Source organism: Dipodomys ordii, unplaced genomic scaffold, assembly GCF_000151885.1.
Source record: "Dipodomys ordii isolate 6190 unplaced genomic scaffold, Dord_2.0 Scaffold19, whole genome shotgun sequence".
Taxonomy (NCBI): domain Eukaryota; kingdom Metazoa; phylum Chordata; class Mammalia; order Rodentia; family Heteromyidae; genus Dipodomys; species Dipodomys ordii.
Window position 1 is genome coordinate 2,774,606 of NW_012267235.1, and position 14,235 is coordinate 2,788,840.

Genomic DNA, 14,235 nt, shown 5'->3' on the forward strand with positions numbered 1-14,235 from the left:
CTGAGATCTGAGGATTGTGGTTCAAAGCCAGCCTGGGCAGGAAAGTTCATGAGACTCTTACCTCCAATAAACCAGAAGTGATGCTATGGCTCAAGTGGTAGAGCATTAGCCTTGAGCTGAAGAGCTGAGGGACAGCTCAGGCCCAAAGTTCAAGCCCTATAACAAACCAAAAATAAAGAAAGAAAAGAAAAACAGCTAATGAAGAAAGAAACCTCTTGTTTCCATTTCCTAGAGTTCATTTTGATAAATATTATTTTGTTTTGTTTTGTTTTCATTTTTATTCATGTACTAGGGCTTGAACTCAGGGCTTAGATACTGTCCCTTAACTTTTTCACTCAAGACTGGTATTCTGCCACTTGAGCCACAGCTCCACTTTTGGCTTTTTGGAGGTTAATTTATAATAAGAGACTCACATGCTTTCTTGCCTGGGCTGGCTTTAAACCACAAACCTCACATCTCAGACTCCTGAATAGCTAGGATTACAGATATGAGCTACTAGCACCCAACTAAAACAGAGTTTTTAACCTTTAATTATTATAAACAGTACTAAAGTTAAATTTTTACATCTCTAGACATTAGTGTAATGTTTATAACAACCAAATGTTACACTGTTAAACAATTGTACAATTAGTTCCTAGCAGTAGAATTCCCAGATAAAAAGATATGTGATCTCAGAATTTTTTTTTGCAATTTTATTATATGATGTCAAATTTCCCATCATGGCAGGTAGACTAACCTATTCTCTCATGAAGAACATACCACAGTGTTTATTGCTGTAACTTGCCAATACAGTGTTATCAGATGTTTTGGTCATTGCTGATTGATTCAGTCTGTTATTTCATTGCGGTTTTAGACTTATTCCACATCCTTTCACATATTTGAATGCCATCATCATTACATTCTCTCTTTATGTTTCTTTGCCCATTTTTAGTGGGTCATTAGTCTTACTCATATTGATTTGGAGGAGTTTTCTATAACTAGACAAATTATGTCTTTATTTAATTAGTCTATCTCTCTATGTGTGTGTATATATACATATATATATATATATATATATATATATATTCCCTCAAATTTGCCATTACCATCTAACATATTTGTGGTATTTGCACAATACAATATTTTCCCATTCAGTATTTTAAACATTTTAAAATGTTTAAAATGTGTTTAAGTCTATCAGTGTTATAAATGATTTCTTAGGTTCATATCATACTTCAAATAATTTTATTCATTTCTCGATGGTTTAAAAAATGTGTTTCTGTGCCCAGCCTTTATTTCCTTCTCTGTCACTTCCTCTTTACAAGAATATTATACACAGGGTAAATGTTCAAGAGTTTTTTTTTCTTATTAACAATTTCAATTTAGGCTGTTTTTGTTGTGAAACAAACACAAACAGCAACTGGGAAACTTGCCTCTTAGATTTCTGTGCCTGTATAATAAATGGATCAAATGGATTGCTACAGGAGAGAGTATTGTTTGGTTATTTAGTTTTTCATCATGATCCTAAACTTCATTCTGCAACTGAGCTAGGCTTGGAAGGAAGTAAGGAAAACATGGAACCTGAACTGCAGCAAGAGCATAGAGGTCAGAAGATACGGTGCGCAGAAGAGCAGAGGGGTGCTCTCCTGAACTACAGAAGGAATGGTCTGTGGTTATGATTCAGTCAAGTCAAATTAGTGCTATCCACAGTAGGCAAGGTGATCTTCTTGCTGGTTTTCTGTTCCTGGACCCAAAGTTTTCCATGGCTTCCATGATGTTCATGATCTCTTTCACCTTCCCAGGGGCCACATGCTTGCCATACAACTACTCATCCTTGTTAGTGCAGATGAGAAACTCAGATTTGTTTATGTGTGGTACAGTTTGCCATGGGTAAGATTCCAGGACCTGTATGCTTCAGGGTGAAGTTCTCCTTGTCAAACTTCTCTTCATAGATGGTCTTGGCCACCAGTGCCATGATGGTATGAAGTTACTACCCTGGCACATGAACCCTGAAAATTTCTGTGAAAGCAACAACCCTTATAACCAAATCATTTTAGAAGAGAGGGAGAGGTTGGTTTGTACCAGTACTGAGGCTTGAACTCAAGCCCTTGTGTTCTCCCTTCGCTTTTTCACTGTAGACTGATAATCTACAGCGCTCTTTACTTCCAGGTTTTTTGCTGGTTAAATACAGGTAAGAGTCTCATGGACTTTTTGGCTTGAACTGGCTTTGAACTGTGATCCTCAGATCTGAGTTTCTTGAGTAGGGAGAATTTTTCAAGTATTTATTTTAGTGTATTTTTTTTCAGTGTACACATACATATATACTTTTGCTATTTTTCTCTATAATTGGTATCAGGTTTTAAACGAAGTTTCTCTAGAGAAAAGGAAACCTCGTAAATGTGAAATTTCCTTCATTGCCTCTTTGGGAATAATAGTTAACTGGTGCAAAGACTTTGTTGAGTCTTAGGAGCTAAATAATAAGAGGAAAATTGAATCTCTAGTAAGACGTTCTCCACATGTCCAAGTGAGTACATTCTAAGAATTGGATGACTGGAAAAAGTGTGAGGGATATTAGAAGACCATTCCAGAACTAAGAGCTCCATTCACTGTTGTTGTGCTGAAAAAGTTCAAAGGCAAAATCATTTGAGAAGTTGGTTTACTCTGAGGCAGATGTGACTTCCTGTGTCAGCCAGGGAAAATTCCCTAACTTGACCTACTGCGGCTCCAAGGACATGGTGAACTCCCAAGAAAGTTATGCTTGGATTCGTCTTTGTCAATAAAGTAGAGGAGCTGGGTTGAATGAAGAAAAAAGGATATCAACACAGGACATTATAGGCCAGACTTACAGAAAAGTCTTTGTACCTCACTTTGGAAGAATCAGACACAATTGCTTTCATTTCTATCCTACTTTAATGAGTTGGGCAAATTATTCATCCCTGAAATATGTATTCATACCTAAAATATGTATCTAGTACATTTTTGTTGATAAATTTTTCACAGTGAAATATACACATCTCTTAAATGTGTAATTAAATAAGGGATGTTGGGGTTTTTTTCTGCTACAATTGGAAGTCTATCTGATTTCCCCTTTAAAAATTATAACCCAAGCCTTCTTACTTCTAAGTAACAGTGTGCTGTTGTAATGCTAGAAGTGTCATGATGGGGGTTTTTCACTCAACCTTTTCTTTTTTGTATATTAGAGGCAGTTAAAGAGCCAGGACTTTCAGAAAAGTACATTGATTCCAATTAGTCTTGGTTTCCTACAGTTGATCCACCCGACACTGACTAAGCACCCCATCCTGTGCCAGGTACTTTATATTATTTTCATTCTTCCCTGTTTCCCTACTTGGGAGGAGACAGAGGTTACAAAGAGATGACTAAATGAATTTAGAAGATATTTGTATCAAAATGTAGTGGGAAACAAACTGATTTTTAAAGCAGTGAGAATAGGAATAACTCCATGGACAGCTTACATTATATCTCTGGGGTTAGGATTTGAAGACTTGTTGAGTCCTGCTGCTGATGGACTCCTTGCTATTTGCTTTGCTTCTTTCCTTTGCATGTTATACTCAGGTCAATGACTTATCAACCAGCTTGGTTGAGGCTGATTGCTTCAAAGATGGAGAAGAAGAAGCCTCAGGAGAGCTGCTAGGGTCTCTGCTGGGACGTGTGTCCACTTACCAGTCAGGACAAGACTGGCCCAAATGTGGCTGGATGTCCTGCAGTAATTTCCATAGACTGTTCTTTAGAAGGGGCAGTTGTAGCTTGCACACTAGCTAACACCCAGCATTTATTTGCCAAGTAGGTGGGTTGGTCAAGTTCTCAAGCAAGTTGTAAGCCAGGTCCCTTCCTGGCTGCTGGTCTATTGGCTTCCTAAAGCTCTTTTCTTTTTCTTTTTTTTTTTTTTTTCCGGTTGTGGGGCCTGAACTCTGGGCCTGGGCACTGTCCCTCAGCTCTCAGCTCAAGGCTAGTGCTCTACCACTTGAGCCACAGCGCCACTTCCAGCTTTTTTTCTTTATGTGGTGCTGAGGAATCGAACCCAGGGCCTCAGGCATGCAAGGCAAGCGCTCTACCACTGAGCCACCTTCCCAGCCCCTAAAGCTCTTTTCTTTTCGTCGGTTGTGGGGCTTAAATTCTGGGCCTGGGCACTGTCCCTGCCCTCTTCAGCTCAAGGCGAGCACTCTACCACTGAGCCACTTCCGGTTTTTCTAGTGGTTTATTGGAGATGAGTCTCATGGACTTTCCTGCCCGGGCTGGCTTTGAACCTCCATTCTCAGATCTCAGCCTCCTGAGTAGCTAGGATTACAGGCGTGAGCCACCAGCGCCTGGCTTTCCTAAAGCCTTTCTGTCCTCCATTCCTGTCTTCAATCTCTACACAAACTGACCTGCTATCCTGTAGCCTACAGACTGATGCTGACCTTGGAGCTTCTTCTGCCCCCTAGTGATTCAAACCAGCTACCCTTTGTGTCTCCTAGGAGACCTGGGACTGCTTGAACCAGGGAAGTGAAAAGTGTATCACAGTTAAAGAGATCTGTTGCATTCCCTATAATGGAGAAAAATAACCAAATGTTAATGTTTTCTTCATTGCAGAATAGGTGCTGATGTGTGTATTTGCGAGAGAGAGAGAGAGAGAGAGAGAGAGAGTCTGCTTTGCCAGCCAAGGTAGCCCCAAGTCTAAATACTTATCTCTGTTTTCTACACATTTCAACAGGTGTCAATTACACTTTTCTTGGCTCTAAGTGAAAAGCGCGGCCTGCAGCGTTTGCTTTCCCCATAGGCTCTGGACGGGACTTAGGGGATTGACTCAGTGAAAATGTTTACTTCTATCATTAAGCAGAATTAAGGGCTGAACTGAAAACTGTCTCGGGTTGTGCTTGGCATAATTGAGATGCATGGGCTTTGTGTAAATAATGTACCTCTAATTGGCTTTGATTAAGTGCAAATTAGGATCACACTTCACTCCAGTGAGATTTACATTCCTAAGCCCTTTTACTAACTGAAGTACTGTGGGTGGCCGATAAGGCTTGTTTATCCAGGACACCATGGCTAAGAGCTGGGAACTGAGATCTGTAGTTTCCCAAAGGTAAAGCTGCCTGCTGCAGAGATTCCCCCGCTTCTAACATCCTCCTTTCCAGATCTGGCCTCTCTTTTGTGTGAGTCAACTTTCGGCTTTACATTTTACTTTACCAACTGTTCTTTGATCTTTCTAGGCTTGGGAATCTTGTCTTTAAAAATAAATTCATGTAACATTAGAGTCTGCCTTAGGAAACTTCAGACCTAAAACCAGCTTTGGCTGTCAGAATATCGCGATATCTTTGTTAGTGAGGATCCAGAAACATTTCATAAAAACAACAACTGGTGGGAAGTTTGCTCCAGAAGAGTTCCCAGTGTGTGGTGTGAACCAACAGATGGCTACAAAGCAGCTTCATTCTGCACACACGTCCTCCATCCTCCTGGATGGCTTTGTGCTTATCTAAGGGTAGGTCTTTGTAATTGTTCCTTGGGGTGCCTGTGTTGGTGGGAATTGGACATAAGTTCTCTTTCCTACCTTCTCCGAACTTGCATTTGAAAGTCACTGCACCCAGAAGCAGCAGCAGCAGCTGGTTGTGTATTGGTGCTGAGAATGACTGGCACCCAGAGAGGCCTCTGAGTGGTCAAACTGGAAAATGGGCAGTGGCATCAGAAAGCAACATGGTGTTTATGACCCTAAAGGCCAGTGGATAATAAGACCTAGATGAGGTTACTCCACATTTTCTCACATCAGCATGCTGCTGCTTGATATAGGGCCAAAAAATAACAGGAGGTAATAGGGATTTTCATACCACCAGACAGTGCTAACAGTGTGCCCGGATGTGTGGGACTGCTGCTGGGAGGGTGTATCCACTACTCAACTTCACACTCTCTGTGAAAGTAGCTCCCTGAGCAGCCAGAGGGGCTCCTGGAGCTTATCACCTTCCCCTGTTGAACTGTAAATAGGCTCGGTCTCTAAATTCTGCCCTTGACTTAACAGACTGAGTAGGCAGTATATATAGACAGGTTACATTGTAGATCTCTAGCTAGGACGAGGGGAAAGACAAAGAATACTTTCTAGGCCAAACTACATTCTCTCATTTCTTCACTCAGTAGCCATTTGGAGGCCACCAAGTAAAGTCAGATGTGAGCCCTACAGCTTGGAGTTTGTCCCCCATGAGATGGAGCCATACAGAGAGCGCCCTCCAGAGCTCCCGCTCCCGGGGCTCAGATCTCTGTAGAGATCAGTGACACCTGGGTGTGGTCTCTGAGGCAGGAATGGAAGCAGATGGTAGTGAGTGGCCATGGGAAAGAATGTCTGCCATGCTGCAGCCTGCAGCCACTCAGCTCCAGGGCCACATGCTGCTAAGCCCAGGAGTAGCACCAGCACATGAATTTCTGAAGAGAAAGTCATAAAACTAGGAAAAGATTAGTATTTCCTCAGTAAGCACCAGATATCCGGTACCAATCTTCATGCTTTTGTTTATTCTTCCGCATCATCCTGGATGCATTAGAGACTAACATTATTCTCTTTGAAGAGGAGTAAGATGATACTTGGAAATATTGAGTAACTTTCCAAAGATCTTACAGATGTGGAAGAACCCAGACTTGAACTCAGGTCTGATATCTACACAGCTCTACTTCATAACTCCTGGCACTCAGCATCAAAGAGTAATGGCCTGGGAGCTGACATCCTTGGGCTCTGGTACTTTCTCATGAGCTAGCTGTATGCTATTGAGCAATCCACTTTCTGCTTCTACCTCAGTTCCTTCTTCTAGCTCCATCAGCAAATGAGGTATGATCTGTGCATTGCAAAAATTACGGTATTTGACTGTCTGCTGTTGGTACTGTCAGCTGTAAATTTTTTGACCTTGACTTGCCACCTGCCAGGCCTAAAGTATGCAGTATTGATCTTTGCTAGTCTTCTTGACCTGTGTACTTGATTCCAGAAAGCCTCTTAAAATAGGGCTTTGTATCTTTCCTTGTCAGGAGTAGACTGGGCAGCCAGGGCCCAAGGTTATCAAGTACAAGGGCTTTGTCCTGGGGCCATTTCTGCTACAGAGTGGCCTAGTCTCAGATCAGCACACACCTCCTACTTCAGATCCTGAGTTTGTGGGCAAATGTGGTGCTCTGATCTTTTCAGAGATGCAGTTCCACCTATGACCTTCACTCAGAAAAATCTTTCATTCTTCATGGCTTAGGAAGAGTGATCCCTAATCTGACCAATAGACAGAGAGCCACACATGTCTGTCATAATTAGTCGTGAATCACTCCTTTCCAGGCATGGTGGTGTATATCTGTAATCCCAGTGCTTGGGAGGCTGAGGCAGGAGGACCATGAGTTCCACATTAGACTGGGCTACATAGCAAGACCCTGTCTCAGAAAAGATCAGGAGCCCAGGTGTGCAGCAACCACATAGTGTGGCCAGCCAGAAGACCTAGAAGTTTCTCTGACAGTTTGAAATTATGACTCCCAAGTCCCAATCCCCACAGCAAGCATCAAATCCTGGTTAGGCCCAAATGGTTGCTGGCATTTTGCAGGGATCTTGGTATTAAAGAGAACCTGTACCCAGAGATTTGGGTTTTGGAGGGTGGTGGTGGAGAGTAAGAAAAATGTGCATAATATTCATCCATCAATAAGTGAAACATATAAAATTAGCCATTAGCCCCTCCATTCTGGAAGGACCACACAGGCCCCAGCCATGGCACATTTATTTCCTCTTGGGTAGAGCTGAGTGCGAGCGTACCTTCTTTCCCAACATTCCACTTGTCAGAATGATTTTTTCAGACTTCTTATGTCTCTGGTCCTTCCACATCTTATTCTGAAACTTTGGACTTTGACCTTGAGTTTTATTTCCAAGTACTAAATGTTTCACAGGACAAAGTGTGCCACCATGACTGAGTGAGTGGCATGTGTGGGGCATACGGTTGCTGACCCTGTTGATTCTCATTCCTGCAAAGGGACATCGCTGCTCACCATCGCCAAACATCTTCCAATGAGCTCCATTGGGTTTTTCAGCTCCCTTTGTGCTCTGTGCTTACAATTCCTCAACATCAGACATAGACATTTACTTACATGTGCATTACTGCAATATGAAACCACTCTATCCTCTGAAAGCAAATAAACTGGCTTTAATGGGCATGCTGTCAAGTGGCAGCTACAGGGTTAAAGTTTTAGCAGGCAGACTGGCCAGCAGGAGTTAGTGGTGTGGAGTAAGAGGGACGCCAGGCTGTCTCTAAACTTTTTGGCCCTCCCCAAGTACAGAGATGAAGGAAGAGCCTCTATAAATCACTGGAGATTAGAGACCCTGTTCTTGCCGACTCCGCAGGCTTGCACTGCTTAATGTCAAAGCCTCACGTATTACTTTAACAGCACTCCTTTTCTTTATTAAATCCACTTTGAAATAAAAAAAAAATGATGATCTTTCCAGTAAGGGGGAGAAGGCTAAAAGGATTTAGAAAGTATCTGCTATGTTACATTACAGAGACTAATAACTGTTTGGGGAGTAAGTAACATTTTTGCACCATCTTAAGCCATTAAAAAAAAAAGAAAAAGAAGTATAAAGACCTGTTCTTAAGAATCTATTTGTTTGGGAGTTTATTTTGCCCTGTGTCCTTGCCTTACAGTTTCCTTCAAAGTGTGAACAGAGAAGCTGGAAAAGTAGTGTAGGAGCTAATGACCAAAAGAACAAGTCTGGAAAATGTGCTCTGGTCTAAGATTTTCCAAAACTAAGATATTTACTCTACATGTGTGCATCTGTATGTCTGTGTCTGTGTGCATGTGTGTGTGTGTGTGTGTGTGTGTGTGTGTGTGTAAGAGTGAAGAAAGGAGAGAGGGAGGGAGGAAGAACAAGAAAAGGAGTCAAGAAGGAATGTAGTGATGGAAAGAATTGCACGTTTATACTTTAAAGAAAAAATGCAAACTTTGTGTTCCATTCAAGGGCAAGACAAAAGCTTATCGCCTTCATCTGACTTTAATGAAGACATATTTTAGGCAGCTGCACCCATGTCAAATGTCATATTTTGGCTCAAAACTTCCACCTTCTGAGTGGGAGGTTTCTCAAAATGAAGAAGTTGGTAGTAATTATAACCTAATTGGGAAGCACTGGGCAAACGTCTGATGGTCGCAAAACTTGAGTTAAAATTTGTATATTGTAGATGAAGAGTGGCCATAACCTGATAATTATTAAAGCTAATGATGGATATATGGAGTTCATTATAAAATTCTCTCTGCTTACATATTTTAATGAAAAATAAATCAGTTTAATTAATGTGCCTTGCACTTAGTTTCAAAAATAATGTAAGCTAACAATATTAGATGACTAACTATAGCATTTTATGTTATACTGTCCAAGAGATCTCAAGATAAAGAAGAACTGCACAGAGAATGTGGTCCCCTCTAATTTTCTACTACTCATTAGTGCCTAAAGCTTCTTTGTGTTTTTCCTTAATAGTCAAATGGCAATTACTTAAGCAGAATTATTTCAAGAGGGTGGAATTCCTCATTAAAAGCCCAGCAAAAAGACCTTCAAGATCAGAGAAATGTGTTCAAGGGACTTTTTCAGTTTGCCTCTTTGGGCCAAGTATTCATAAGCCAAGTCCACTTTTTAAAAAATTTTGTTTGTTTATTCGGCCAATATGTGACCTACACCTACTGGTCCATCAAGCAAGTTGCTTACTGTAGCAATAAGAAAGCAAATCACCCCACCTCATATTCTTTAATGGAAATATAAGAATGAAATTAAATATTAAATAAGCATGAAACCTTCAAAGTAAGGGTCACACATTTAAATCTTGTTATACTTGATGTACCAGGAAGGGTATGGAACTTTCTTTCTGTAGATCCCAGATTGTGACTCAGAGAAAGACTGAGATTTGAGATGAGGAAGGAACCCTTGGTGAGCTGATTCTTGCATTGGAATGGTGTTGTTTCCATCTGCATTTTGAAGTTTTGGAAAGAGTTCACACCTTACAAATGTGGTTCATATTTGCCAGGGGAAAAAAAAATAGCTTGTTTTGCAGAGCTTCCCATCCAAAAGCTGACAAGTCGCAGCCTTTTCTTCTGACAAACAGCTTGAAGGTATCACCTCTGCAGATTCCTGACACTGAATTGCGGTTCTTCGTTTATGGCAGTTTGTGCTTCGTGTATGCTTTCATGTGTTTAGGATGGCTGCCCAGTTTTAAAGTAGCAGCTCTTAAAATAGCTGGAAATGGACACAGAGTTCAGGTTTGGTTAAAAGGGACTTGGTGATGTGTGTGTGCGCACACACACACACACACACACACACTTTCAAGCCTGTGTGCATGCTTTGGCGACTGTGTCGGTGACAAGCATTTACACAGGGGCCCATTGTGATAGCAAATATGAGGCGTGTAGGGTGAGGAGGAAGAGGGAGGGTTAGTTACATCTAGTGATCCTGGAACAGTTGCTCAGACCAGCATTTAGTGTTTTATTAGGAGAGAACAACTCTATAAAAGGAACAAGAGGTTCAATCATTACAGAGTGGGGCGACAGGAGGCAGCTGCCAGCATGACTTTGAAACCCTTTGAGATCCTAGAAGAGTTGCCACATGTAACGCACTGCAGCTGCTGAGATCATTTAGGAGAAATGCAGAATTTGCCATCCACCCACCCACCCTAGCCTGGATAGGATTCTAGGATCACCCCAGTGTTTTCTTTAGATAAGTTCCAGCCCCTCCCCCACCCCTCCTTGCTCGCCCCTGAACCTTCATGGCAGCAAGCCTTGTGTTTTCCTTTCTTTTTCACATAGGTTTGCAGAAAACTAAGAGAAGACAGTCTGCTAGTTTGAATTGAAAAGAAATGAGGGATCGTGTATGCTTGGGGGTTGAGCATGGGAGGCCAGGGTGGGAGAATACAGAGGGGCCCCGATCTTACCCCCAGTGCTTGCACTTAATCAACTGTAAGCATAGTTCACAGACTACTGCCTATTGCCTATTGTCTTCAAGCAAAAGTACGTGAATTTCATTTTTAAATATCTACCTGGGATGTCTGGTTTTCATCAATGCAGAGAGAATATTTGCAAAGTTGAACCCTTCAACTTTAAATATCTCCAATTAAATCATACGAACTTGAGCAACAACCAGTATTCATATAAGCCAGAAAAGAAGTCATTTATGAGAGGTTTGTCTTGACAAATATATTATTTGATATGTGTATAAAAATTTGATAAGAATTTTTTTCCACGTTTAAATGCCAATTGCTGCTGAAAATTGGCAACTGGGCGAGTTTCTGTGCACTCAGATTCTGTGAGCAGGCTCAGAAACCAGAAGCATGTCAGTAAAAATGATGACTGACATAATCGTAAACGAGATGTGGCTCCAACCGCACTAGGGGACAAACTGGGGAGGGGGGGACTGGCAATGGGAACAGTGATAGTCATGGTCTCACATTTAGAAGGAATAGTAGAAATCCTTTAGTTTGGGCTTTGGGGTGTGGCTCAAGTGGCAGAGCATCTGCCTAGCAAGCATAAGTTTCTTAATCTAATTCTCAGTACCACAAAAACAGCAGCAAAAACAACAACAAAAGAAGGAATGCTTCCATGTGGAAATCTCATGTATACCTTGAGAAAACTCTTCCTGTCCCTCCAGACCCGAGAGTCTGCTAATTTTTTTTCCTTCCTTCTGTCCTTCCCTCCTTCCATCCCTCCCTTCCTTCTTTTCTCCCTTTACTTTCTCTTTCTCTCTTCTCTTTCTTTCTCTCTCTCTCTCCTTACTCCAGTTTAACAATCATACTCAGAGCTTGGGCGCTGGTGGCTCACACCTGTAATCCTAGCTACTCAGGAGACTGAGATCTGAGGATCACAGTTCAAAGCCAGCCTGGGCAGGAAAGTCTGTGAGATCTCCAATAAACCACCAGAAAACTGTGGCTCAAGTGGTAGAGCGTTAGCCTTAAGCTGAAGAGCTGAGGGACAGCGCCCAGGCCCAGAATTCAAGCTCCACACTGAAAAAAACAAAAAAGTATACACACTCTTACTCATAGGAAGTTTTTGTATAGCTCAGGTAATGTTAAAATGAAGGGGAAAAAAGTCTTATCCTATTCTGTCATTGAAGTGACAGCTATATGGAATCAGGCATGTGCAAGATAGTAAATCATAGCATTCATGTAGCTGTCACGTGATGAGGCACTGACAATCAAGTGCAAAAAAGAGAAGACTATGGTGCCATCCAATGAGGAGCCACATGTGGCCAAGTGCTTTAATTCCATCGTGTGCAACAGGATTCACAGATTGCCTGGAAATAGCACCTCATTTTTGCTGCAAAGTTGGTGATTATCTCTTTGCTGAAAGTAGTTAAGAAATACAGTACAGCATTCCATTCTTGTGTCCCCCATTACCAAAATTAAATTCTTATTTTATTTATTTATTTATTTTTCGGTCCAGTTGTAGGTCCTGAACTCTGGGCCTTGGCGCTGTCCCTCAGCTCTTCAGCTCAAGGCTAACGTTCTACCACTTGAGCCATAGTGCCACTTCCAGCTTTTTTCTTTTTGCTTATGTGGTGCTGAGGAATGGAACCCAGGGCCTCAGGCATGCAAGGCAAGCACTCTACCACTGAGCCAACTTCCCAGCCCCTAAATTCTTATTTTAAAAGACAACAAATGAGCCAGGTGTGGTGGCTCACACCTGTAATCCTAGCTACTCAGGAGGCTGAGATCTGAGGATCACTGTTCAAAGCCAGTCCTTACAGGAAAGTCTGTGAGACTTTTATCTCCAGTCAACTACTCAGAAATATCCAGAAGTGGCACTGTGGTTCAAGTGGTAGAGTACTCACTTTGAGCAAAAGACACTCAGAGACAGCACCCAGGCCCAGAGCTCAAACCCCAGGACTGGCAAAAAGAAAAAAAAAAAAGAAAGAGACAAAAAATGAGTCAGGCATAATGGTTTGTACCTGAAATCCCACTACTCTGGAGGCAGACACAGAAGGATCCTGAGCTGGAGGCCAGCCTAGGCTAACTACTATAAGCTTAATGGAGTTGCTCATTATATTTGAAAAGAGATCTGACATGTAATGGTTTATGTGTTTGTTCTAGGCCCACAGGTATGTAGGGGTACTCAGATGTCCCCACAGGTGCTTTGCCTCTTGAAGGACAGGGAACTTTGCATCCTCCTTGGAAGACTCACCCATCCCAAGTATCTTTAAACATTTGATTAAGCCATACAAGGAACAAGCCGAGTTATGCTAGCTACAGCATGGTATTTGGAATTCCTTTTGTTATTAAAAAATTCCACACTGGTCGTTTGGGTTCAGGAAGCCTGAGCAGGGATAAGAAATAGAGCTTTTGTCTAGTGCTGTTTTAATGAACTGCTTCAGGTGTTGGTGGGCAAACTGGCCTTGAAAGGCCTTGAGTAAAACAGATGGTACTCAGGCCTAGTCTGGATGGCAACAATGGCTGGTCCCATTGGGTACTCTTCTGTCTGTCTCTCCTATCTCTAGATCTGCCAAAGATTCTTTAAACACTGTTGAAACACAATAAAGCAGGAGCCATCCAAACCCAGTCTATAGGATTTAGCATGCTTTTGATGCAGCTGGTTTGTGGGATGAGATCACTGGCTTCCAAACATAAGGCAGTTCCCTTGGAATCTTCTGCTTCCTTCTTACTTTGGAGGCCTTTGCTCCTAAATCAATATTCTCTGCTCCTCCTGTGCTTTCAATATGGTAGGTCAGTTATGAATTCAGTCTCCTTAGTAATAAAAAAACAAATTGCCTCCATTCACATGACCAAAGTCACGCCATCACTGTTTAAGACTATGGCTGAAGGGAGAATTTGTCACTCTATGAAGGAGAAGAGCCTTCTAAATAGCCCTTTCTTTGTGATGACACCTGGCTGGGGACCATGCTTCACCTCAGACTTACCCCTTTTAATTCATGAGAACTTATCTTAGCAGAAAAAGCTGGGTGTGATGATGTTCGTCTGTCATCCCAGCCACAAAGGGAAGACAAAGACAAAAATAAGCAGAGCAAAAAGGGCATGAGACATGACATAAGATGCAGAGTTGCCTACCTGGCACTCATGAAACCCTAGGATCAAACCTTCCTCAAAGGTTTCATGAAAGCAAGGAAGAAAGGGAGGGAGGGAGGATGAAAGGGAGGGAGGGAAGGAAGGAAGGAAAAATAAAAGGCTTTCATGAGTAGGATAAGCATCAGGGTAGAAAGGCTGATTGTGGACACCCACATGGAGGTTGAAGCAGGGTAATATGATCAGATATGTGTTTCGGAAAAACTGCTTTAGC

At 41.9% G+C, this 14,235-nt stretch overlaps 1 protein-coding gene and 1 pseudogene across 6 annotated transcripts in view; one reads left to right on the forward strand and one right to left on the reverse strand.

Moving 5' to 3' along the window:
• Positions 1-14,235, forward strand: part of Bcas3 (breast carcinoma amplified sequence 3) — a 521,107-nt gene that overhangs the window by 412,473 nt on the left and 94,399 nt on the right. The gene's annotated exons all lie outside the window — the stretch shown is intronic.
• LOC105983214 lies at positions 1,664-1,983 on the reverse strand (annotated as a pseudogene).